This window comes from Notolepis coatsorum (genome assembly GCF_963971535.1).
Source record: "Notolepis coatsorum genome assembly, chromosome: 17".
Classification (NCBI taxonomy): domain Eukaryota; kingdom Metazoa; phylum Chordata; class Actinopteri; order Aulopiformes; family Paralepididae; genus Notolepis; species Notolepis coatsorum.
Window position 1 is genome coordinate 100,106,760 of NC_140181.1, and position 26,841 is coordinate 100,133,600.

Genomic DNA, 26,841 nt, shown 5'->3' on the forward strand with positions numbered 1-26,841 from the left:
ATGGGCCACAGTGTGTTAGGTCACACGTGGTTCCGCCTGTGCTGTGTGTTCAAGGGGTTCTCCTTGCTCGCACTCCGGTGGAGTTGACTGCGCCCCCCCTTCATTAGGAAGGATGGGGTGACGGGACTCCCCAAACCCCTTGATGTGGGCTTACGGGTCCTCAGGGGGTACATTTGTCGGGCCTCGCGTCCGCTCTAACCCATATCTCGATAGGCTTAAGAGCGGGACGCGATAAGCCAAGTACGATATATAACGATAGGTTATGTATATAACCTAGTTATATGAGTACTGGCTGAGCGTCCCGCTCTTAAGCGGCCCTGAGTCCCCTTGAGGGATCTTTAACTGGAAACGGGATTTTGGCGAGGAAGAGTGTATTGGTGACCATGCCTACTGTCTTATAGGCTACGCCTCCATAGAGGCGGGACCCGGCAGGTGTGGGTGTACTTCTTTTTATTCGTGATGGAGTACAATAGGTACATGAGATGAGGTATATCTCGATAGGCTTAAGAGCGGGACGCTCAGCCAGTACTCATATAACTAGGTTATATACATAACCTATCGTTATATTTAATATAAATATAAATAAATGCATATACAACACATTCTCAAGATAGATCACTCTGATTAGAAAAGAAAACCCACAACTAAAGTGTACATAAATAGCCACTATTTTTAATATATACAATAAATATACATGGATTTACAGTTACACAAATGGATGTACGATATAAAATACAAACAGTGCTGGAATAGCGAACTATATCATGTGTTGTTGTGATACATCTATGGTAATTTAACATTATATTCTTGTAGCCAAATGAATGCTGTGACGAGGCTTAAAATTTATTTTGTCCCAACCCCAGACCCATAGTTCACAAATCGAATTAAAATGTTATCGCTGGATGCACAGCCTCTACATTGTCAATCTCCTGACCCGTTAGTCATAGTCACAACATTTGCTGTGATTATTGATGACCCTTGGAAGGAGAAACATGTTGATTTTGGTTACCCTGTAACCTTTCTTCTAGTACCTCCATTATGGATTAATAGCCTGGTCTGTTGACATTTGCAATATCAGCAACCGTTGTTTCCGTCATCTACCCAGTAAAATGTGAAAGTAACAGCAAAGTGGAGAGATTGTTATGCCTTGGATGCAGTCTGCACTCTACTGACTGCATTACTAATTTAAAGCCTTATTTTGGAATGAAACTCTTCAAACACTATTAGCCTCACAAGTCGGCCATGATAGCAAGGACTTCAGCCTCCTGTCAGGGCTGCACTTAAATAAATGTTCTTGTATCTTGTACTTTACTTGAGTATTTTCATTATAGGGAACTTTGTACTTTCACTCCACTACATTTCAAAGTAAATATTGTACATTTTACTCAACTACATTTATCTGAGCCTCCCCCCAAAAAAGATTTAGCATACAACATTCTGGAACGTGTGTGATGATCAGTGATGCCAGTAACGCGTTACTAAGTAACGCGTCATTGTAATCTGATTACTTTCCCCCGAAAATAGTAATCTAACGCGTTAATCTTTAAAAGCCAGTAATCTGATTGCAGTTACTTGTCCAAGTGGCTGTGCGTTACTATTTCGTTACTATCTCATCATAAATTCATAATGCAGGCGGAATGCAGTATTTTATTTCGTTTTCGACAGTCAAAAATACATTTTGAGCTGTTTTTCTTATTTGGGAGTGACGTGGTGTGGCAGTGAAAGGGTTAAATACAAGAATGTGTCCCGCGGTGTGACTGGACTCTCTGTCTGTGAGTGACTCTGCTTTTGTCCAATCACATTCCCCATCCACAGTCTGCGAATCAGAGGCAGAGTAGGGCGGGTCTTCACAGCACGTCATGTGACATATGCGCCAATCGTGTGACAGCAGGGCTCCGTCGTCGGAGAATTCCACCACAAAACAAAAGCATCTGGAATCACAACACTAGCCGACGCTTCAACTAGGTACAGGAGGGTTGATGGTGGCAGAGCAAAAGCTCTTATTTGCCAGATTTACAGTTAATTTACATGTTAAAGAGAGACTGATTGTATGTTTATAGAGAGACATTTATAAAAACAATTTAATAGTTACAGTTGATATAATTGAATAGTTCAGCCTGCATTTGTTAGATGTGATACACTGGTTTTGTAAAACCACTGGCTGGCTGTTCTAATGCTGTGAGCATCATAGACTGTTGCTTTACCATACTTGATGGTACAGAAGCTGAAGCACTAGTTTAACAATTTACGTTATGTGCAGAGAAACAAGTTAAAAACAATTTATGCACTTTCAATAAAGCGTTTAAAAAAAACTGTTGGGGGAACGACGACGACTTCGTAACCTAGTTACTTTCAAAGTAACTAAGTTACTCTGATAATCAAGTAATCAGTAAAGTAACTTAGATTACTTTTTAAAGGAGTAATCAGTAATCAGATTACTTTTACAAGTAATCTGTGGCATCACTGGTGATGATGTCATGGCAGAACATTCTAGAACCTTAGTTCTGCCCGATCATTCTGGAACGTTGGTGATGATGTCATAGTAGAACCTTCTAGAACCTCTAACATTCCTATTTAAGCATTCTGTTTAGCTTTCTAGTAATGTATTGTATCTTGTAGTTGTGCTGATGAATATTAAAGGAGCTACCTTCGACTTGAACGATGTCAGGACATCGTCTCAGACTCCCGTCTCTCAGCACTAAGTACTTTCAATATCAAATAGTTCTCTACTTTTACTTAAGTAGTAGCTACAGTACCTCTACAGTACCAGCTACAGTAGTAGCTACAGTACCAGCTACAGTAGTTTGCTGTGCTGTTTCACTGCTAGGTATATTAAACACAGTACATAGATTATTGAATTGATCATAAGTGAATCCAGTGGCATATTTGAAATAGGCTGGTACATGGCTGTGCTGCAAGACCTCTGGTGTTAATCTATTTGGTACTTGATTAAGTCTCAGAACAGTATTTATACTCGTCAGTGATTTGATTTGTGCTTGTTGATTTCTCAATCGTTCATCTCGTGCCTCTTGTCCACCTTCTTCCATTGGGCTTGGGGGAGGCTGCTCCACAGGCCGGCGCTCCCCATCTGGACAAAAGACAGTTAGCAAACGTTAAGTTAGCTAAAAATACCAGCTAACTAGCTAGCGAGGAAGAAAAGCAAATGAATGACCGCAAAGTTGATGTTGATAACACTGTAGCTAGCTAGCTAGGATAACACCAGCTAGCTAGCTAGCTTGCAGCTAACGTTAGCTAACTAATAGTTTGGTCTACGTTTCTAATACATGCCGTCAAATATTATGTCTTTATGAATTGACCGTACCTTTGAGCAAACATAAGTGTCCTTGGTAATGGTCTTCACATTCAGTTGTGTATGTGGTCGACGACACAACAGAATCCACCGCTTGCATTTGTCGAGTTGTCTTTTGGGCTTCGGAAAAGGTATGAAATATGCTCCTCCATCCAGTCTTTCAGGGTACCTGGTGTCCGAATTACAGGTACCCCATGCACAGCGTTTCACCATCAGATATTAGGTAGATAATAACATATAAACTGAACTCTTCACAGTGGTTTCGATCACAGACGTTTGGTTTGATGCAGCCCACAAATGGCTTTTCTGGTGTTGACCGAGTTTTCTGCAGCGAGGATTTTTGCTGTGATATGATTGGACAAATTCTATTTTGGGGCGTGGTTTAGCGACAGGTCTAGTCTTGTTTACATCATCAGGGTCCCCCATTTTCAATTCATCATGACATTTATGACATACACGACATACAAATATACAGTACTGTTTAAGTAGGGAGGGAGAGAGAGAGAGAGAGAGAGAGGGGGAGGCATGGAATTAAATAAAATGTATTAGAGAGAGGGAGGGAGGGAGGGAGACTTTGGTTTTGTTGCCAGTATTTTATTCCTCTGCTAGATGAACATATGATGTTATCAACGAGTACTTCCTGTTCCCTCTTCCTCACTAAAACTCAAGACAGCCTGAAAGCTGAACACAGAGTTGTTTGATGTCTATTATCAGGGCCATTTCTAGATATTTTTGGGGACCCTATGCAAAATCTTGTTTAGCCCCCGCCCCCCCCCCCTAACCTCAAGATGGCTGCAGTGCTACAATATCAAGTCAACTAGCTAACATCATTAATCTTTTCTTATTTGTTATGTTTCCACATTATGCTAGTTGTGGCTTTGGGGGCCCTATGCACTCGTATAATCCGCATATAGCTAGAAACGGCCCTGTCTTATCGTAGAAAGAGGAGAGAGTTCAGGAGAGATGATTAGTCTTTCTCTGGTCAGCTCGTTCTCCGTGCAGGTTTCCCTGTGGGACTCTAAAACCACGAACAAACACAACACGCTCAGAGAGTGACTCGGTTTAATCTATCAATATTTACTCTCGCTGTTCCCACTATTTATTATGTGACCGAGGTGGGTGTGGTCCGTGTTTGTGCACGGTTTAAGAGTTCAAGGATTGAGAGCACATGCCAAATGGCACAGCAGACGTGACGGCATATGAGAGCACTTTATTGCGTGCGCCAGGGTGAAGTTTTCTAATGGAATTTGTGGTGGAAACAGAGCACTAGGAACGCAGAGGATCTGTGTGTGGCTCTGAGAGCTCATGCTGTCAGCTGTCAGTTACTTACGGTCCGCCCCCTGCCAGAGGGGAAGCTACCGACACGGCCAGTGAATGCAAGAAATATATATGTGTGTATGTGTGTGTGTGAGGGTGTGTGTGTGTGTGAGAGTGTATGCACGTGTGTGTCTGTGCATGTGTCCTACTTTTCTGACGGCACCATATCTACACTGTGGCTTTGTATCCGACTGACGTGTGTCTTCATCACATTAGCTCCGTTGAACAGAAATCACACATACTGTATGACATTAAATTAAAATAACTTTTTTAATACTACACGTCAAAGTGTCAAAGGACGAGTGTTATTTTAAGTAGGGGAGAAGAGTAGGGTAGAGGGGGGGGGGGGGTAGAGAGGGTATAATGTCATTATGCAAGACATGTATGGAAGTTATATTCCATATATCATAAAGGAGAGAGAGAGAGAACTAGACCTCTCTCTCTGCCAGAGTCCCAGGGCCACACAGTGTGGGGGAGCTCCAGCTGAAAGACACTCTTTATACGCTCCTCCGGGGGACCAGCCGGGACCGTCCGCCCGCCACAGGGGAGCCGATTGACTTCCTGACGAGGACCCCTGACTCTCCCCAGATGGCCTCTTAACTCTCTTGTTTCACAGTTTTTTGCTCCATGTGAAACCGATGTGGCGCTTATCTTAATAAACCGTGAATCATAAAGCCCCGTGCAATTCATCACTATGATGTGATATGGGGCACAAGTCAGGAAAAAATGCACTCTGCATGTATGTACTTTTAGACCCTAGGAGTTTAATGTGCGGTTTATGTTTTAGGTCACATGTGTTGGGTAGGGGTTTGGCACTCCTAAAAGACCACACCACCATCTGGTGTGTGTGTGTGCGTGTGTGTGTGTGTGCGTGTGTGTGTGTCCTTTTCTTTTTCTTTTTGTGATTTGTTGATTTATCAAATTAATTGGTTGTAAAATTGAAACCATGGTGTGCGTGTGTGTGTGCGTGCGCACGTGTGTGTCCGTTTCTTTTTTCTTTTTGTGATTTGTTGATTTATAAAATTAATTGGTTGTAAAACTTACACCATGGTGTTAATGGTGGATCACTCAATGGATGAAGGAAATTATTGAGTAATCTACCAAACACTGAACGACCTTTCCCCCCACTGCCTTAACCAGTGCCATTTATTTAATTGCTCCACTTGCACTTGCCCATAGGAGTGGTCAGTGAGTTTCTGTGTTAAAGAGAGAGGAGGAGCAGAGAGCCAGGTCTGTCTCCAGCAGGAGAGAGGAGGAGCAGAGAGCCAGGTCTGTCTCCAGCAGGAGAGAGGAGGAGCAGAGAGCCAGGTCTGTCTCCAGCAGGAGAGAGGAGGAGCAGAGAGCCAGGTCTGTCTCCAGCAGGAGAGAGGAGGAGCAGAGAGCCAGGTCTGTCTCCAGGAGGAGAGAGGAGGAGCAGAGAGCTAGGTCTGTCTCCAGCAGGAGAGAGGAGGAGCAGAGAGCCAGGTCTGTCTCCAGCAGGAGAGAGGAGGAGCAGAGAGCCAGGTCTGTCTTCAGCAGGAGAGAGGAGGAGCAGAGAGCCAGGTCTGTCCTCAGCAGGAGAGAGGAGGAGCAGAGAGCCAGGTCTGTCCTCAGCAGGAGAGAGGAGGAGCAGAGAGCCAGGTCTGTCTCCAGCAGGAGAGAGGAGGAGCAGAGAGCCAGGTCTGTCCTCAGCAGGAGAGAGGAGGAGCAGAGAGCCAGGTCTGTCCTCAGCAGGAGAGAGGAGGAGCAGAGAGCCAGGTCTGTCCTCAGCAGGAGAGAGGAGAAGCAGAGAGCCAGGTCTGTCCTCAGCAGGAGAGAGGAGGAGCAGAGAGCCAGGTCTGTCCTCAGCAGGAGAGAGGAGGAGCAGAGAGCCAGGTCTGTCCTCAGCAGGAGAGAGGAGGAGCAGAGAGCCAGGTCTGTCCTCAGCAGGAGAGAGGAGGAGCAGAGAGCCAGGTCTGTCTCCAGCAGGAGAGAGGAGGAGCAGAGAGCCAGGTCTGTCCTCAGCAGGAGAGAGGAGGAGCAGAGAGCCAGGAGGAGCAGAGAGCCAGGTCTCTGTCTGAGTGTCTGTCCCCAGCAGAAGAGAGGAGGACTGTGGATCCAGGTCTGTGGAACCTGAGGGTGATAAGCTCAGAAGGAGAGAGAGATTGTTTTCTTTATCTTTTTCGTCTTTCTTTCTTTCTTTTTTTCTTTCTTTCTTTTTCTCTATTTTCTCTCCGTCTCTATGTCTGTCTGCCCCCCCCCCCTCTCTCTCTCAGCAGATGAGGCAGGATAAGAGAGCAGCTTAGGAAGGGCCTCAGCGCTGCAAACCTCACTATAAAAGGAAGGTAGCTGAGAGGCAGAGATGAAGAGGGGGGTGAGGGGGGCAGGGTTGTGTAAGATGGGGAGGGACACAGACGATCGGCAGAGTTGTGTGGGTTGTGTGTGTGGGCGTGTGTGCTTGTGCGTGTATGTGTGTGTGTTCATGTGTGTGTGTGTGTGTGTTCATGTGTGTGTGTGTGTGTGTGTGTGTGTGTGTGTGTGTGTGTGCTCGTGCGTGTATGTGTGTGTGTTCATGTGTGTGTGTGTGTGTGTGTGTGCTTGTGCGTGTATGTGTGTGTGTTCATGTGTGTGTGTGTGTGTGTGTGTGTGTGTGTGTGTGTGAGGTCACAGAATAACGGGACAAACTAACCGTATTCCTCCAGTGGTGTTTCTAATTAGCAGGTGATTGAATTGAATTGAATTGAATACTTTATTGACACAACAGTAAAAACAACATTATTGAAAACAACAATGTCAACCGCTGGTCAAATGGATAGGACACAATAAAGCCCTAGGCTTGTTTCCATTGTGGTCCATTTACACAGAACATAAAAAGGCACGAATACACGAAAGAACATGTCAACAGGACAGCAGTGTGTCTGTTCAGCAGGTGTGGGATCACAGGGAGAGAGGACACACTGACGACGGTGTGATGAAGCTGACCCTTCAGGACGCTGAGCTCCTGCCCCCCCCCCCCCCCCCCCCCCCACCACACACACTCTGACCCCCCTCTGCCCCCCCCCCCCCCCTGCTCCTTATCCCGATCCACATCAGTGGACAACTTTAGCCCTCAGCGCTCAGCTCGTCCATAGCAGAGCCTCTGGCTGACTGCCAGAGAGAGAACTGCCAAAGCTGAAGAGAGCAGAGAGAGAGAGAGAGAGAGAGAGAGAGAGAGAGAGAGAGAGAGAGAGAGAGAGAGGAGAGAGAGAGAGAGAGAGGTGGGTGACCAAGCAGGGGGAGAGAGAGAGAGAGAGAGAGAGAGAGAGAGAGAGAGAGAGAGAGAGAGAGAGAGAGAGAGAGAGAGAGAGAGAGAGAGAGAGAGAGAGAGAGAGAGAGAGAGAGAGAGGGAGGGAGGGAGGGAGGGAGATGGAGAGTGAGCCTGTATATCTGGGGGAAACACACGGGAAGAGAAACAGCATCTGGAACAAACTTTTCTCTCAAGACGGGTTTCTCAGGGTGTGAGCACGTTTTTCTTTTTTCCCTCACAATTTATGTAAGATCTCTCACAGTTGTTGACAAGGTGGAGCCAGTGAGTGCCGCCGACAAACGTTTTTTTTGCTTTTTCCAGCGGAGCAGCTGTAGGATTGTGCGTCTGTGGGGGGGATCTGCCCCGTGCTTCTTTCGAGAGGAGAGACGCAACGACGACAGCCTCTCTCTGGTCTCTTCATTGTTACGTGATGAACGTCTCTCTCACTGTCTGCCTGCCTGCGCTCTGAGGAAGGTGTGACCTCATATCAGCAACCAATTCCAAACTTAGCCAACGGTTCTCTCCTCTCTCTCTCCACCAGCCCCTCGGATCTTTACACGCACACACCTGTTGGTGAGGACCCCCCCCTCTCCTCCTCCTCCTCCTCCTCCTCTCCGAGTGCAGTCATGGACATCTGCTCCTCTGTCGTTGTTGCCTGAGTGGCTCTTTGGCTCTGTGTGCAGCTGTCGTCTGGTGTCGCCTCGGTGGATGTTACTCTCTAGCGGGAGGCACGGCTGTGGTCTTGTCCCGGGGTGGAGGAGGAGGAGATGTCATCTTACTACCCCCGCACCAAGGATCTGACTCGGACCAGGAAGTCCCTGTCCGACTCCCCGCCGTCCTCGCCGTCTCCCACGGCCAAGAACTTCAGAGTAAGACTGTAACTTTTTATTTTATTTCTCCCTCAGTCTCATTGAAACTTCAGCTCAAACTTTAGACTTCCAGTGACTCACTCACCCCCTGAATAGGTCGCTTCCAAACAGGGGCATCTGTTTATTCCCACTGGCAAAAGGGAATCCGGGGGAAAGTTATACCATCAAGTCAAGTTGTTTCGGTTGTACCTGCTGCAAAGGGCAACGTGTTGATCTTTGTCGAAGGGAAACACACACAGCTTTATCTGTCACAGAGCTCTGAGCGTGTCCGCACAAGTTTGGGGACATGGGCTTTGTGTGTGGGTGTGTGGGTGTGCGTGCATCCGTGAGTGTGGTGTATGTGTTACCGTGTGTGAATAATCCTTGGTAACAGTATCTGAGTGATTCTGATCAGCTTCAGTCTGTTTGCTCACCAGTATTGAATTATATTGTTGTTCCCTCTTACTGTATAAAAATGCCATCCATTTCCTCAATGCAAGCTAAACGGACATGTCTCTTATGTGGGTTTCAGTGACAGATTTATGAGCCCCGATGAATCGGCCCGTGTGGATTTGTAAGACGCCTCTCTAGACTGAAGGCGCTGGGGACTTCTAAAGACGGTCACGCTTTCGATCTGTCATGATGTCAGTCAGGTTTTGCCGTCTCTGTGGGAGTCGTGCTACAGTAGTTTCCGTTGAAGTCTGTTCAGCAGGGAGAACAAGTCTGTCCCGTTTGATTCCCAGTCAGTGTGCAGATTGACAGCCGCTGTCTTCCGAATGCTACTTCAAGACTGTGCGTTCACTTTTCACCAGGAGCGAAAAAAGTTTAACTCTCAATTAAAATATCCAAATAGTTTGTGTGAGTGTTTTACGAGCCTCTCAAAGGAGGAGAATATGTGCTCTGAGACACTAAGTGCCTGATCGCTCTGGTCTGGAAAAGGACCTCTAGTTTTTAAACATTCCATCTGTGATTTCCTGTTGCTGTTGTTGTTGTTGTTGTTGGTGGTGGTGGCGGGGGCTCTGTTTTACTTTTTGTCATGAGCATCACTCGTTGCACGTTGCTTATATCTCGATTCAGTTTAACATTTTGTTAACCCTTTCACTACCACACTGCATACGGCCGTCTGTAGTGTGGTAGTGAATGGGTTAACCTTCTGTAGTGTGGTTGTGAAAGGGTTAACACTTTGTCGCGTGGCAGTGAAAGGGTTAACCTTCTGTATTGTCGCCGTGAAAGGGTTAACCATTTGGTGGTGTGATAGTGAAAGGGTTAAATGTACACATTTTAAATAATCTAAGGGGTTAAAAGAGACAAGAGGCAACGTGACTCTGTTTAGACACACTTGCAGTACTGTCAGGTGCTGCTTACGCAATGTTATGTAATCATTATATAATACCGTCCCGTGATTAGTTCAATTACCGCAATAGCTCTGCCAGTGAATGCTGTCAGGACTCTCGCCCCTTTTCTCTTTATTAGCTGTCATTTTCTATTCCCACGTCATGCTGGTCCAAATCAGGGATGAAGTTTTCCGTGATGTCAGCCTATCCTAAATTGGCAATGTTTTCCTGGGAGAGAAAATACAGAAAGGGGGGGGCAGGTTGATGTGATATTTTTAGCACTTGCCTCATTGTTTATATGATGTCTTGTCAATTGCAGTTAAATTAGTCGTATGTTGCACAGATGTGGAAGAGCAACAGGTGTGATTTTAAAGGGGAACTACGCCTAATTCATACATGTTATTCCTCTGGTGTAACTAAGGCAGTACAAAAATATTGGTGAAAATGATAAACTCTCTCCCAGTTCCAAAAACTAGAGTGCAAAAATCTTCTGTTTCAGAACTGAGACCACTACTATAGAAGAAAGCTTATAAAACAAGAAAAAGAAAACAAATGTTCTGTGGGTCCATAAAATCACCCCCCCGGGGCATAGTAAATAGAGCAGCTCCAGACTTTATACTTGATGACATCACAAGTTTGATTCTTACTTCTCTGGTTTCTGGCTTTGGGAGAGAGAGAAGCTCATGTTTACAGATATTGATTGAACTGTCTTGTGCAATGGTAATAATAACATATTTGATTTATTTTATTTGAGTGGTGTTCCCCTTTAAACACAGATGCAGGTCTGCCTTCTCAAAGGCCTTAATAAGGCACACTGGACATCAGGACATTTTGTTTTATATTTGGCCCCTCCTTCCCTCTCACAACTGAAAAATAGTGGCATGCAACAAACGATCATTTAAGGTGTTAACTGCAATCAGGCTCAGTTCTGTATCGTAGTGGCTCTCGCTCGGCGTCACTCATGCACTGTCCTCGCACGTGCACGCGCACTGAATAAAAGACCACAATGTACCTTTATATCCCAATATTTGTCTGACCACACCCCTATCAGCTTACCCATATAAGCAGGGGTGGGGCCACCCCCTCGCCTCCTTTCTCGCTTTCACCACAAGGAAGTGCCTCGGTAGATCCCCACTTGACGATGTGGTTAGTAGGAGAACAGTTGGAAAACAAGAGATACGTTGACATCATATCTTTATTTTCTCTCTCACTATATTCGAGAAAATACGGCGATATTGTCTTTGTACTGGAGTGTCTGGAAGATGATGATCATTCTACACCTCCGTCGGGTTTCGTATTGGGAGTTTATGCCGCTACATGCCTCTCAACTGCAGTCCTCCTTGCTGTGGCTGGTTGCGGTAAAACCTTCCAGCGACACAGCTGGACTGTAGGACGCGCCGCTGTTGTGAGAAGCGGTGGGTTCCAGGTTGGTGAGTAATGTTTTGCTTGCGAGCTCCACTTGTCTGTTAGTGCTATGGGGGCTAGCTGACAATGTTTACGAAAACCGGCCCCAGATTAGGGTCCTTTGTTCAGCCTTTAGGCGACGGCGGAGGATCCTGGTTTGAAGCCCATTATAGCAACTAGTGGGCCACACGACCAGTAACTGGTGATCCCAGGATCTCTGGACGCGTGGGTACTTCTCTGTCACCATATAAGGCCCCGTCTTTCATATACAAATGAGAGTATACCCTAAACGAGGAAATGTGAGCATGGATGATCGTTATCGGAAAATCCATGTTCAAGTCGGCTACAGCCCAGATGGGAATTGTACCAGCTCCGCCGGATGGTAAAATCACTGTTGTAAAACTGTGTTAACATCTCGTTTCTCTTCTCTCTTAAAAGGTGAGGAGGGTTTCAGAACGGCGGCCTGTCTGAGTGTGACTTGTTATATCGTTTTGTACGAGTTCAGGTGATAGCTGCTTAGCTTGCGTGCTAGTTGTGGCCTACTGTGTTAGCCAGTCAGCTGTTAGCTACGGCGCTAGCTCGCTGTGTTTACCAGGAGCCTGTTGTGTCACTAGGCTAGGTAACGCTAGTTGTGGCCTACTGTGTTAGCCAGTCAGCTGTTAGCTACGGCGCTAGCTCGCTGTGTTTACCAGGAGCCTGTTGTGTCACTAGGCTAGGTAACGTTAGCTTGCTGCTATCGGCTGAGTGCGGCCGTTAGCTTAATGCTACACTGTTTTTTTTTTTGATCAAATTTTTTTATTATTAATTACATGAAACAGGACAACACAATAACCACAGTAACAAAAAACATAACTTCACAGGAGAATAACAAACAATAATAATACAGAATAATAAATTATAAGACAAAAAGAAAAAGAAACAGCGTCCAACCTATCAAATATAGGTGGCTACTTCAATAACAAAAAGGGGTCTTCAAGACATGGCAACCTTTCCCCACCTTTACAAAGTGGAGTGACTTAAAAGATTGTTTATGAGAGTGTTGTCGCAGATTTACTGTAGATAGCCTAGGTCCCTTACACATGTTCAAGACTGCCAAACTCGCAGACGGTAAAGTGTAAGAAGAAAGAAATTCCTCTTCCAAGTTGGTTGACAGGTCAATCAGTCTGCCAATATTAGTCCCTTGGGGAGATGGCATGTGAATTGACATATAGCGCAGAATAGCTAAATACCAACCCCCCCTAAAATCCCCCCAGCCAAAGTTAAGAAGGACAAGACAAAAACCAAGACAGACAAGACATTTCCTCCTCCCCCTCCCCAGAGACCGCCGGACCCCCCCGATCAAGCGCCCCAACCCCGCTCAGCCGCACACGGCGGTCTTTACCTTCTCAGCTGCTGCGAACCACAGGTCAATGCCAGCCTGCCCCACCCCAATCACCCGAGCCGTGGATATCTCAAGATAAATCACATCCAATAGAGTTAGGGACCAGTTGATCATTGTCAGCTTCTCAGGCTCCTTCCATCTCATTGCTATAAGCTTCTTCGCTGCTGTGACACCCGCTAGGACAACCCTTTTCAGTTGTACGGACGCGGGTAGTGTCGTTATATCGTTCAGGAGTAGCGTAACAGCTGTGAATGGGATAGTTAAGCCACACAGATCTGAAAGTTTGTCCGTTATTGACCTCCAGAAACGGGCCACTGGTGGGCAATCCCAATACATATGCATATAAGTGCCAGTGGCCTTTTGAGAGCACAAAGTGCACCGAGAGTCGGTTATCAGTCCCATAGCAAATAGCTTCCTAGGTGTAAGATAGGTCCTATGAATGTAATTAAAATTAATTTGCTGGTGATTGGGGTTGCGGGAAGATAATGCCACATTTGCCCAAACATCATCCCAGTCAAACTCGGGGTCCAACTCCGGGATATCCACACGCCAGATTGTATCCAATGATAAATTTTTATACGTGGATTGAATTAAGAGCGTATAAAAGTCTGAGACAAACCCTCTGGATGTCGTTCTGTCCACTATGAGCCTGAGGAAGGGGTGTGGTTGCAAAGCTTGAGCCCACGGTACGCCATGCGCCCTCAGTGCTGACCTTAGTTGAAGGTAAAGAAAGAAGGACTCGCCGGGAAGATCATAAAATTCTCTTAAGTCCTGAAACGCACGGAGGCCGTTCTTATCATAAATATCCTCCAGAGTATGCACTCCCCTCCTTTGCCATTGAGGAATATTAACCGGCTTGTGTCCAACAAGTAATTGCTGGTTATTAAAAATTGGAGAGTCCAGGTGCCAAGGGCATTTAACCCCACACGACCTCTGTACATTACGCCACGTTTGGATCACGTGAGTTATGATCGGTCCATACCTCAGCCGGCATTTCGCAATAGAGACAGTGGAGTACACTACATCCTGCAATCTTAGCGGAGACACCGCCGCCGCTTCTAAGGAGCGCCACGATACAGCCTCTACAGGGTCTAGCCAGCACATCAGAGGTCTCAGTGAAAAGGACCAGAAATAAAGTTTAAAATCAGGGATTGCGAGGCCCCCATCTTGTTTTCTACGTTGAGTAGTAGCCCTTTTGATTCTCGGGCGTTTGTTATTCCAGACAAACTTAGATACCATCGATTGTACCTTGCGCCAGTGGTCTATTGGAGGGGGCAGGGGGAGCATTGAGCTAATAAAATTTATCCTAGGCAGGATGTTCATTTTGATTATGGAAGCCCGGGCTTGTAAGGAGTTAGGAAGGGACGACCACCTGTCTAGATCCTGGCGTATTTTATCATAAGTACCCGTGAAGTTGTACTTAGTAGTTTGATTCAGCGTGGGGAATATCTCTATGCCCAGGTATTTAAAATGTTCTACTATGGGGATATCAGCTGGTAGTCGTACCGCCTTGGCCAGTTCATTAAGAGGTAGGCAGGCTGATTTGTTCCAGTTAATCTTAAAACCTGACAATTTACCAAAGTCGTCGATTATCCTCAATAATTTTGTGGCCGACCGGGAGGGGTCGTCCATGAAAATCAGCAGGTCATCCGCATAGAGAGCAATTTTGTGTGGAGTATTGTTGACCATTATGGGGACGATGTCCTCCGATTGCCTAATAAATTGAGCCAAAGGTTCGAGGGAAAGCGCGAACAGTCCCGGGCTCAGAGGGCAACCCTGTCTAGAAGATCTGGAGACTGGAAAGAGTGTGGAACAGTTTTTGCCTGTCAGTATCATCGCAGACGGCGAGGCATACAGGACTTTAATCATATGAATAAAACTCTTTCCAAGACCCATGACCTCCAGTACCTTCCACAGGTATGACCACTCAAGTCTGTCAAACGCCTTCATGGCATCCAAAGACAGAACTGTGGATGGAGTTGTATTGTCTTTACTGTTATCGATTACATGCAACAGCCTCCTAAGATTATCTGCAGCCAGACGCCCCGGGATAAAACCAGTTTGATCGCAGTGTACCAATACAGACATAAATCTCTGCAGGCGACGGGCCAGCACCTTGGCAAACACCTTTAAATCGGCCCCGAGAAGACTCAAGGGTCTATAGCTACCACAATCATTGGGATCTTTGTCCTTTTTGAGAAGTAAAGAAATCAACGCCATATTGACATCTCTTGAGAACTCCCCTTGTTCGATAGCGTAATTGATCATATCGAGCATCAATGGACCCAGTTGGTCCCAGAAAGCTAAATACACTTCGGGTGGAATACCATCCCAGCCTGGCGCCTTACCCCTCTGCATTTCAACAATAGTCTCCCTCAATTCTACGAGAGTAATCGGTCTCCCCAGTTCCTTGGCCTCTTCCTCAGAAATGTGGGGTATCTCAAGCCCGCCAATGAACGATTCAAATCTAGAGTCATCCAGATTACCCTCTGAGCTATATAACTGTGAGTAAAACTCTTTAAAAGTGTCATTGATCTTTTTCGAATCAGTAGTGACTGCACCCTGGCTCGTCCTAATCGAGGGGATATCTGAGAAATGATCATTTGAGCGTATTTTCATTGCCAATAGATGGCTAGGTCTGGAGCCGTGAAAATAGTAATTTTGTCTTGTCCTATGTATTAAGAACTCAGACTGTTGTTTAAGTATGGAGTTTATTTCTTTTTTGACTATCTTACGTTGTGTGTTTAGTCGTTCATTATAGTCAGTTTGCAAGGATGCGTATAGGTCCGCATATAATGATTCCAGTCCTTCTAGCTTTTTTGACCGGGATTTTCGCAAATTGGAGGCAAATAGTGTGACATGACCCCTGATGAATCCTTTCAATGCGTTCCACAGGACCCTAGGGTCTTCTACCGTGCCAACGTTGATCTGCAAAAATTCAGCTAGTTTACTCCTGAACTCAGAACAGAAGTCATCGTTCTTTAGCAAGGTCGAATTAAAACGCCATCTGGGAGCTCTTGCGGAGAGCCTGCCAAAGGTTGCCGTAAGGAAAATCCCCTTGTGGTCTGAGAGAGCCAAGGGAACCAATGAGACATCGAAACTATCAAACATATTAGGGGACGCGAATGCATAGTCAATTCGAGAGAAGCTTTTGTGTCTGGCTGACAGGTGAGAGTAATCTCTGAGGGTGGGGTTGCATAAGCGCCAGAGGTCTGAGAGCCCCGTGTCTTTGGCCCACATCCTGAGGGCCTTAGAGGCCCGTTTCTGGTCGCTCGTTTCAGAGGGCCCAGACCTATCCATCTCCGCATCCCAGCACGCATTAAAATCGCCACCCACAATGAGAGCGTATCCATTAAGTTCCAACATATTCTTCGTGATTGTATTATAGAACGCTGAATCAAATGTGTTAGGAGCATACAATGCTATTATAGCCATCTTCCTATGCAAGAATTCAACTTTTGCTATAGTAATCCTTCCCTCCGTGTCCGACCATACATCCAAGATTTTGATATCAAGGTTACGTCTTGTAACTATGACTACTCCTTTCGTCTTATCATCGGCTGAGGATGCGGAGATAACGTGATATTGCCGATTTGCCAGTCTTGACACGTCACCTACCATTAAATGCGTCTCACTAAGGAGAGCAAGGTCAATATTTCTCCTCTTCAATAGCCAAAGGACACTGGCACGCTTGTGTGGGGCGTTAAGCCCTCCTGCGTTCCAAATTAAAATATTCAATTTAGCCATGGTCGAGCTTGTATAAGTGCGTAGAGAACATACCCGTGCAGCCAGGCTGAGTACAGAGGTGCCGATCCCGGCGGGCCCGGACGGTCAATCCCAGGAGTTCAGAGGAGGAACACTTACACATATATAAGACAACAGTACATAGAACACATAAAAATACCACCCCAGCTACAGCCCCCCCCCCTTCTACTCTAAACCCTAACCCACCCGTCCTACTATAAGTTCCTCTATACCCACTCTCCAATCCCCACCCTATGCCCCACCCACTGAGGATGGTCATCTTCCTATCACTTCCCACTAGAGACATGGATCAATAAGACGCTTCCCACTCCCGCCCCCCTCTAGTTAAACCCCTGAGTAAACCCCCACTAGTCCAATAAACACAAATAATAATAAAAATAAATTCAATAAAGATATCGGTCGAAAACCACCTGAGCACTGGCCCTAACATAAGACAACCATAATGGTAAAAATAGCCATTATTAAATAATAACTCACATCAACCTGCAACCATCTATTTCCGAATCTGCGCTTCAACGTCGCAATGTTATGGCCCAAATGGGTACAGGAAAATTCAAAACAAAATTAAATTAAAGCATCCCAGCCGATAGTCTAAGGCAGGATCGGGTCACAGGTTAATTGTGCAAAATTGTGTGAACAATGTCAATTAAACAATGACAAAAATAAGAAAGGGAAAAAAGGGGTTATGGTTAAAGTGCACCCCTGAAGCAGTCCCTCTGATCAGGCACAACGGCTGACATGACATAACCTATGTAAGAATCGACAATAATAGGAAAAGGAAAAAGAGGGTTATGGCTAAAGTGCAAGCAAAGTTAAACTTGACCCAGCCTGTTATCACATATTTATGTATATTCGTTCGAGAGCCAACATGAACCTTGGCCCTAACATGACAGCTATAATGGAAAAATTAGCCATTATTATATAATTACTCAGCATCAACCCTGTGACCAACTACCTCGTAGTCTGCATATTAATGTTGCAACATTATAGTATAAATGGAAAAAGGAAAATTCAAAACAAAATCAAAGCATATCAGCAGTTAGTCTAAGGTAGGATCGAATCACAGTTAAATTGCTCATTCAAATGCCATTAAAACAGCGACAATAATAGAAAAAGGAAAAAGAGGGTTATGGCTAAAGTGCAAGCAAAGCTAAACCTAAGCCAGCCTGTTATCACATATTTTATGTATATTCGGTCGAGAGCCAACGTGAGCCTTGGCCCTAACATGACAGCTATAATGGAAAAATTAGCCATTAATATATAATTACTCAGCATCAACCTGTAACCATCTACCCTGGAGTCTGCATATTAATGTATCAACGTTATAGCATAAGTGCCTCACGGAAAATTCAAAACAAAATTAAGGCGAGTCAGTAGTTAGTCCAAGGTAGAACCGGATCACATTTAAATTGCTCATTCAAATGCCATTAAAACATATAGGAAAATTCAATACAAAATTAAATTAAAGCATCCCAGCCGATAGTCCAAGGCAGGTTCGGGTCACAGGTTAATTGCTCATTCAATTGCCCTTAAAACAGCGACACTAATTATTATATAATTACTCAGCATCAACCTGTAACCATCTACCCTGGAGTCTGCATATTAATGTATCAACGTTATAGCATAAGTGCCTCACGGAAAATTCAAAACAAAATTAAGGCGAGACAGTAGTTAGTCCAAGGTAGAACCGGATCACATTTAAATCGCGCATATAGATGACATAAAAACAGCGACAATAGGAAAGAAAAAAAAAAAAAAAAGGAAGAGAGGGTAATGGCTATAGTGCAAGCCATATAACCATATAGCCATTAAGTGCAAGCCATACCCGACCCAACCTGTTATCAAATATTGTTTATGCATATTCAACCGACCTTGGTATCTACTTTGGATCACCAAAGCTCAAAACAACCTGGATATAAAAATAAAAAGCATACCAGAAGTTAGTTAGGGACTCGGTCACTCTTGAACTGTGCAAACCAATGTCCCTTTGAACAGCAACAGCAACCAAAATACGTAACCATTAACGAATGTCTCAGCGCAGACCATAGTCGAAGCCCGCTGGCTAGCCCGAGGCTAGCGCGTAAGCTAGTGACGAATCCGGATAGCACGTTAGCCTACTATGTACATTGTTCAGCTAGCTCGTTAGCTTCCAAAGAGGCGATACACAAGTACGACCATGAGGTCAGCTTTAGCAAGTAACAGAAGTCATTGGGAAGCCCCGCTAGTTGGATGGGCAGAGGACAGTTAGCATGTCTGGGCATGACAGCAAGTGTTTGTGAATAGTCGACCTAATCAATGTATATAGGCCCAAACCGCCAAGTCACTCACCCTCCATAGATATCAAGCAACAGACTCGGGTGTCTTCGCGAGATATTCCTTCGCTTTAGCCAACGACCAAAACAAACGCTGACCACCGACCTTCTCCAACACAGATAGTTTCGCGGGAGCGAATAACGTGGGCCTCAGGCCTAGTCTCCATAGCTTAGTCAGGACCACCTTGTACTCGGCTCTCTGAGCTTGAACCTCCGGTGTAAAGTCCTCGAAAATGGCCACTTTGTGATCGCCAAACCTCAGAGTACCCCTTCTGGTACGAGCCGACCGCATGATGATTTCTCTCTGTTGGAGTCTGTTCAGCTTGACTATGATGGGCCTCGGTTCTTTGTTCACGCCGGGAGAAAACCTGCCCGCTCTATAGGCCGACTCACAGATAGGAGGCGAGGGGAGGACGTCCGTCCCTAGTATCTTCTGCAGCAGTTCGGGCATGGTCTCAGAGAGACGGCCTTCACCGCTGGTCTCCGGTACTCCAACAATCCTGACGTTGTGGCGTCTATCCCGGGACTGCATCTCCTCCATCGCCGACTGTAGTTTGTTGACTTCAGCCTGCCTAGCCAGCAGGGCGGATTCAAGACCCGCCATCTTCTCACATTGTGATGATACCTCCGTCGTTAGCATGGCTAGTTCGTTAGCATTAGCCGATGAGGCAGCGTGAATCGTCTCCATCTTGTCTGTCAGCGGGACTACCGCCAGCCGTATTTCTTCTGATATCTCACGACGGAGGCTGATACAGAAATCCGCCAACAATTTCTTCTGTGCTTCAGCGATGCGTGCCTCAGAGTCTGCGTGTACTTTCTTCTGTGCTTCAGCGATGCGTGTCTCAGAGTCTGCGTGTAGCTTGGTCATGACCAAGAGCACAGCTTCGCTTAACTCCCCGACAGCGGGAGACGGTACGGCCATGCTCGGCGGTGTCGGTGTCGTGCCTAATTCTTTCTTGGCTCTGGTTTCCACCCCCGCCATCGTAGAAAGTCGAAAAAAGTTGACGAATGTATACTAAACACGACGACCTAGCAAACAAATAAAAAACAAATAAAAATAAAATAAAGACTAATGGGGAGAAACGTATATTCAGCACGGTAGAAGGGAGCTCATGTGAAAACACGTCTACTCCATGATCGCTCAGCTCCGCCCCCCCTTAATGCTACACTGTTGAACGTTCTGAGACTATAACATGCTTAAACACTCTGACTATGACGTCATCTTTGACAGAGGATGTTAGTCGAACCTACCCTGGGGCCAGCCGGCGAGGACTGCGTCAACAAGGGGGACCGTAGCGGCGGGATGGAGCGGCGACGCTGCCCATGCCGACAACACAGGACGGCTGTGTTTACTACGGTGCCTTGTTAGAGACTGCAGTTTCGCTCTGCGATCTGCGCTCACGGTAGGAAGGGTCCTGACCAAACCTTGAACACTTCTTCTTGCTTTCCCTTCTAAATGTTTTGTAAATAACGATGTTTTCCAAAACGAGTGTTGCTGCACTACATTTAGGATACGACGCGAGTTATGTGTGAATTGTCTTGTCACTGGTCTCCATGCAAATCGGGTTATTTGTTACAGATGTGAAAATGATCTGGTTTGTTGTGTTGAGACACATTGTGTGTTCATGTACCGTGTACTCACAACTAAGGGGGTTAAACTAACCTATAAAGCTATGCTTAGTGACATATGTGTAAAGAATGATTCTTTTCTCAGCCTGTAATGACAATGAACAGTGTGTTCACATATTAACAGGTTTACCTGTTTAACTGGCCGTATTAAGGGTAAAGTAGGAGGGGTGTTTTTCCCCCCGGTTCCCTGGGGACTTCTTCACCCTCCTCTCAGACATGTTGTTACACTATATTGTGTCACTGTGTGGTAGGGATACGATGTAACCCTTAGCTTAGTTGTTGGGGTTGTGCTAACCGCTTGAGAAACTATATTTTCCTAAAGAAAAGATTGTTTGGTCACTTTTTCGTGTGTGCTTAGCAAGGCCTGTGGCCGATACTAATCGAGAATTATGTATTCTCTCATTATGAAAAACGGCGTTCCTCTGTAGAGTGTTTTTGCCATTTTTTGTAGGTGATAAAGGGTTGTGTGTGTCGTGCGACCTACAACTGGGTTGGGTTGGCCACAGAAGCACATGTGTAAGTCTGGTACCGGGGCTCTTGAGAGGGCCTTCTCTATTCTGTGTTTTTTCCTTAGTAAAAATCAGATGGCAGGTTAGCACATGCGCTGTGTGAAGCTGTTAGACGCTTCATGGAGCTGACTATGACTGCGTCATACTCTTTTTTGTCATTACATCGTATCATGGGTGTGGGGTCGTAAAGGGGTGAACTGGTAATCTTTTTCTCCCCTTCTTTGATGGGCAGGGGTTAAAACCTCCTGTCCTTCAAGGTTCCTGTCACATTGCTGTTCGGCACGTTACAGGGTAAGAGGGGGGGGGGGAGGGAGTTTCCTGGTCCCACGCCCTGGAATATTGGGCGTGTGCACCGCAGAAATTCCCCCGCCATAGAGTATGTCACTGTGCGCGTCTCTGTTGGTAGGACTTCCGTGTGCTGTTCGGGTCCATATGATGGATCTGTTTCGGGGGGTGGTCAGGGCTCCTCCTCACGAAGCTCCTATTCGGGCTCTCTGTGAGTTAGGACTCTCCTTCCATGTGAGGGAGCCTCCTCAGAGTACAGAGCCTCCTCCTCAGATTGTCAAGGTGAGTGGAACATCAAGAAGGAGTCCTACTCTATTGTGTGTGTATTTGATTCAATTCGATTATTGAGTGTGTATGGGTTCAGTGCCTCCTCCCCGGAGAGCCCTAAAACCAAACTTTTACATGGCTCAAGGTGCAATATATTCTTTTCAATCTGTACAGCTCGCGTGGGAAGTCTCTCTGGGGATTTCCGTCTCCTCTCTATGGGAGGGTGGTGGAATCTAAAAATGTAAAAAAAATTTACCCCCGGCTATGTAGACTGGGATACATGCTGTTGGTGCTTCCTTCTTTTCTATTAAAAAGAGTTGGAGTTAGGAAGCATCGCACCCCTCTTGTCGTTCCCCTGGGCGCCTTGGGCATTCAATGACAGGTCTAAATAGCCTGTTCATTGATGTGGTTGTGTCCCGACGCACGCATAGTGCTAGCTCGGGGTGTTCTGTTGAAGATCAGGCGAATGACTGGCACGCCTTGGTTGCTTGAGGTTAAAACAGCGTTTTTATAAAGCAACTGGGATGGAGGTTTTTCCTCTTCCGACGACCTGTTTTGGTTGTCGACGGATTCTCGTTCATATCTGGGGGATGATGACGGAATGGATCTGAACATATGTAGAGGGGTCTCACGCCCTGGGGGTGGGCCACCGGGACCGAACGTCTGGGTGGCGCCTTCTTTTCATGTTTAAGATCAACACGCTTATCTGCCCCTTCTCCTGGAGTAGGCATGTCGGCGTGGTTAGGGCACGGGACTGGTTCTCGTCACGCTGGTCCAGATCAGTTAAACCCGTTGTCCGCCGGGGATGCAGATCTGCTGTTCTGGTACCCTGAGGGACTTGGGCTTTTTTCAGGGGGAAAAATGCCAGGTCGGTCCGGGTGTCACAGGGTTAAGCGCTATGGAGACCCTGGTTGGGTACATTTTGTACTCTGCACTGACGTAATGGCTTACGGCCATGCCAACCTGTACACGCTCGATCTCGTCAGATCTCGGCCGCTACGCAGGTTGGTCCTGGTTAGTACTTGGTTGGGAGACCGCCTGGGAATACCAAGTACGGTGTGCTTGGGGCTGGTTCTTCATTCTTTTCGCTCCTCTCTCACGCATGGCGAAGAGGGGCCTGTTGGGGTGGTCTTTGACCTCCTCTGGTGACCCTGTGCTTCCCGTATCGCCGGGCCCGGTCCGAAGTAATGTTTCGTCGACCCGTAGGCCTGGGATAACCCTTTTTTAAAAACTGAAACACTTGTACTGCGGTGTAGCCAGTGTATACCCGCAGGTGTGTTTTGGAGTTTTTTCTTGAGGGGTTATAGGAACAACCACCGCATTGGGTAACGACAAGGTGGTTGATTCCCTGGTGTGTTGGAGCAGTGTCAACTCCCGGGTTACCCGGTTGAGGGTGCCCCTGCACGTTCATGACGTCTGCCAATCGTGTCAGCCTTCTCTGCCTCAACCCCTCTGGGTGGGTTTTTTTTAAATGGAGGCTTGGTCATGCAACAACGCCAGCATACGCCCCTTCCGCCGGGGGGGCTGTTCTCAGCTGACTCCTTTGGCGCCTGTCTCGTCCGCAGTGCTCCAGGCTCAGGTTACAGCATGTTGCCTGGTTTTCCCCGGTGCGCTGCCTGCTTCCGTTGGTTAACCTTTTTTGTGTGCTTACGGCCATGCTGACTGCCTGTTCTGCAGGGTCAGTGTGCCAGGCGGTGTGCTATTGGGGGGAAAGGGCCCGCTCTTGGAGAAGAGGGGCCTTATCCGAATACGCTGGCGATGTGGGGGGCGGTGTCACTAAGTGACCGCCTGGTGGGGTCTTGATGCCTGGCATCATAGACCTCTCCGGGCCCCCGTTTTCCAGGGGATCCAGTCCCTTCAGTGGGTCTGGGTCTTCCTTCGCGCTCCGCTGCTACGGCCTTGCCACGGGGTTGGGTTTGCCCTTGACCCCGTGATTCTGGGGGCAGTAACGAGGTTGTTCCCTCCGTTCGTTCCCGGGTGGCATGCGGGTTGTGCGTGTGTGTAGTCGTGGGGTCAGGCCATGGTCTGCTCACCCTGTGCGTTGAGTTGCTTGAGTGCCTCTTCGCACGGTCAGGTCCGTCGCCCTCCCGGGAACCTCCAATAGGGGGGGTGCCCTCCATTAGGGGGGGTCGGGGGGGCTCGGTCCTCCCTGATCTGATGGTTGTGGGGGGCCTTCAGCGGGGTGTATTTGTCGGCCGATGGCTCTCGCTCGGCCTCCCTTGTGCATGAGTGACGCCGAGCGAGAGCCACTACGATACAGAACGTTAGGTTATGACTATAACCAAGTTCTGTTAGTAGTGGTGACGCTCGGCGTCCGACGCCGCTGCAGCCCTTGATCTCGCCTTGTGGTGAAAGCTTGGGAAGGAGGCGAGGGGGTGGCCCCACCCCTTCTTATATGGGTAAGCTGATAGAGGTGTGGTCAGACAAATATTGGGATATAAAGGTACATTGTGGTCTTTTATTCACTGCGCGTGCACGTGCGAGGACAGTGCATGAGTGACGCCGAGCGTCACCACTACTAACAGAACTTGGTTATAGTCATAACCTAACGTTAGTTGGAAAGAGAGGGAGAGTTGGAAAGGGCTAATCTAGTGGAGGAGTTGGAAAGGGCTAATCTAGTGGAGGAGTTGGAAAGGGCTAATCTAGTGGAGGAGTTGGAAAGGGCTAATCTAGAAGGAGAGTTGGAAGGAGTTAAAATGGAGGAGGGAGTTGCTGGCCAGCGTGAATAAAGGTGAAGGAAAAGTATTTTATGGCCGTGTGCACGGTGTGGCCATTTCCCAGTGACTCTGTCAGTTTTTCCAGTGGGGTTAAAACGACCGTGAACCCAGGTCACCTTGAAGTGGCGGAAGCTGCGAGGGAGCAGTAGAACCTCAGGGCCGAGGAGGATAGAGCAGGAGATGAAAGAACGCGAAGGAACGAATAAATGCTTCGTATCGAGTAATACAACCTGGATCTTTTATCTTCGCTAGGCTCCAGGCCGGTGTCGGCGGCTGAGATAAGTACAGGAGGGCTCGCTTTTATTTATTGGTTGGGGATTGTTGTTAAACAGTGTAGTAGTGACCTCCTCGGTACGGCATTGTGGGGCTTCCAGTTCCTGCATGTGTCTAACAGACCCCTGGTGTGTGTGTGTGTGTGTGTACCCCCTACCCTCTCCCACCAACCACCACCCCTCTATACCCCCTACCCTCTCCCACCACCACCCACCCCTCTATACCCCCTACCCTCTCCCACCACCACCCCTCTATTCCCCCTACCCTCTCCCACCACCATCCCTCTAACTATACCCCCTACCCTCTCCCACCACCACCCCTCTATACCCCCTACCCTCTCCCAACACCACCACCCCCTCCAAGGGAATGTCTCTCCCAAATATCTGCTATGCCTTGCATGGTTTATTATATTATCGGCCAGAAATGTTAATTCTGCATCTCTCGCTCTCTCTCTCTCTCTCTCTCTCTCTCTCTCTCTCTCTCTCTCTCTCTCTCTCTCTCTCTCTCTCTCTCTCTCTCTCTCTCTCTCTCTCTCTCTCTCTCTCTCTCTCTCTCTCTCTCTCTCTCTCTTCGTGTTTTCCTGCCAAGGGAACATTGAGCAGGGTTCCCTGCCAGCAGGTGCCTGTAGTATCCATGGTCTTTATCTACAGGATAACTCAAACCACACCAGCGTGTCCTGTAATGGGTGCTTTGCAGTGGAATCAATTTAGTATGCTTTGCTTGCTTTCCATTAGAAGTAAGGTCCCAGCAAGGTTGTTAAAGTAACACAAGCGTGGCGCGTCGCCGATGCGTCCTTTTATTCTGTGCCTATTTCCATAGCAACTCCAAACCCGAAAGACGAAAGCACAAATGTATGACTGTATGGATACATTCTTTTCCTTCCCGAGGATTCATAGCCAAAGTAATTAACCTGGCAGTCACTCAGGATCTTCTCCAAAACGGAGGATTTAAGAAGCGACATTTCTTCCGACTCATTAATCCTGTGGTTTGGAAAAAAGACGCACCCGCTCAACAGGAACCTCCGAAGAGCATCGCAGCGAGACGAGGAGCGTGACTCCCTCTCCGTGGACCATGTAGGGGCACGGCCCTGGCTCCGGCCCCACTGTCCCAGGAAGGAGATTTAATGAGAGGCATCGTGAAGGGAGACACAGAAATCTTATCTTCTATCAAATCTATCATAAAAATGGTTGAATGGGGGGATTTGGACCCTCAGCTGTGATCAACAATGTATGGGTTTATCTAGTGGAGGAGTTGGAAAGGGTTTATCTAGTGGCAGAGTTCGGAAATGGCTAATCTAGGAGGAGACTTGGAAAGGGTTTATCTAGTGGAAGTGTTGGACAGAGCTCATCTATCCTGGGAAGGAGATTTAATGAGAGCATCATGGAAGGAAAACGCAGAAATCTATCTTTTATCAAATCGATCATACAAATGGTTGATTGGGAGACTTGACCCTCAGCGATGATCAACAACGTATCTGCCCCGGTGTTCTGTGTATGTGTGTTGTGTGTTGTGTGTTGTGTGTGTACGTGTGGTGTGTGTGTGTTGTGTGTGTACGTGTGGTGTGTGTGTTGTGTGTGTATGTGTGGTGTGTGTGTGTATTGTGCGGTGTGTGTGTTGTGTGTATGTGTGTGCGAGGCGGAGCTCCTCCTGGCTCCATCCTTGGGCCTTTCCTCTCTTCCTCTGAGGTCGTGGGGTCTGTTTGTCCCCCCAGATAGGAGCTGCTCTCCAACACATGACCACATAAGGACCGGCAGCCCTGGCTCCTTTGTGTAAACACTCTCACAGCCGCTGAGGAATGGCTCTTTTGGTGCTGCGCGAAATACTGCAAACCTTCCCCCCCCCCTGCCAGCATTTGTACATCTACAAGTCACTCTCACATTCTTCTGTTTAACAATAATTCGGTTTCCAAAAGCATTACCACTATTGTGTGTACTGTACACACACACGCACGCACACACGCGGTCTAAACGGTGAAGGCCATCACAACACGGAGTTTGTTTGAGTGTTTCTAAACAGAGAGAGAGAGAGAGAGGAGGCAGAGCCCCGTGGCTTTCAGGAATAATAAGCTTTCAGAGCGGAGTCTCTCTCCGTCTCTTCTCACGGGCCAGAGAGCGACTGCTGCTATAATCTCCAAGAATTCAGGAGTGGATGAGATCAAAGCTAAAGCAGAAAGCGCAAGGAGATCATGCACCATCAATGTGTCTCTCTCTCTCTCTCTCTCTCTCTCTCCCTCTGACTGCACACAC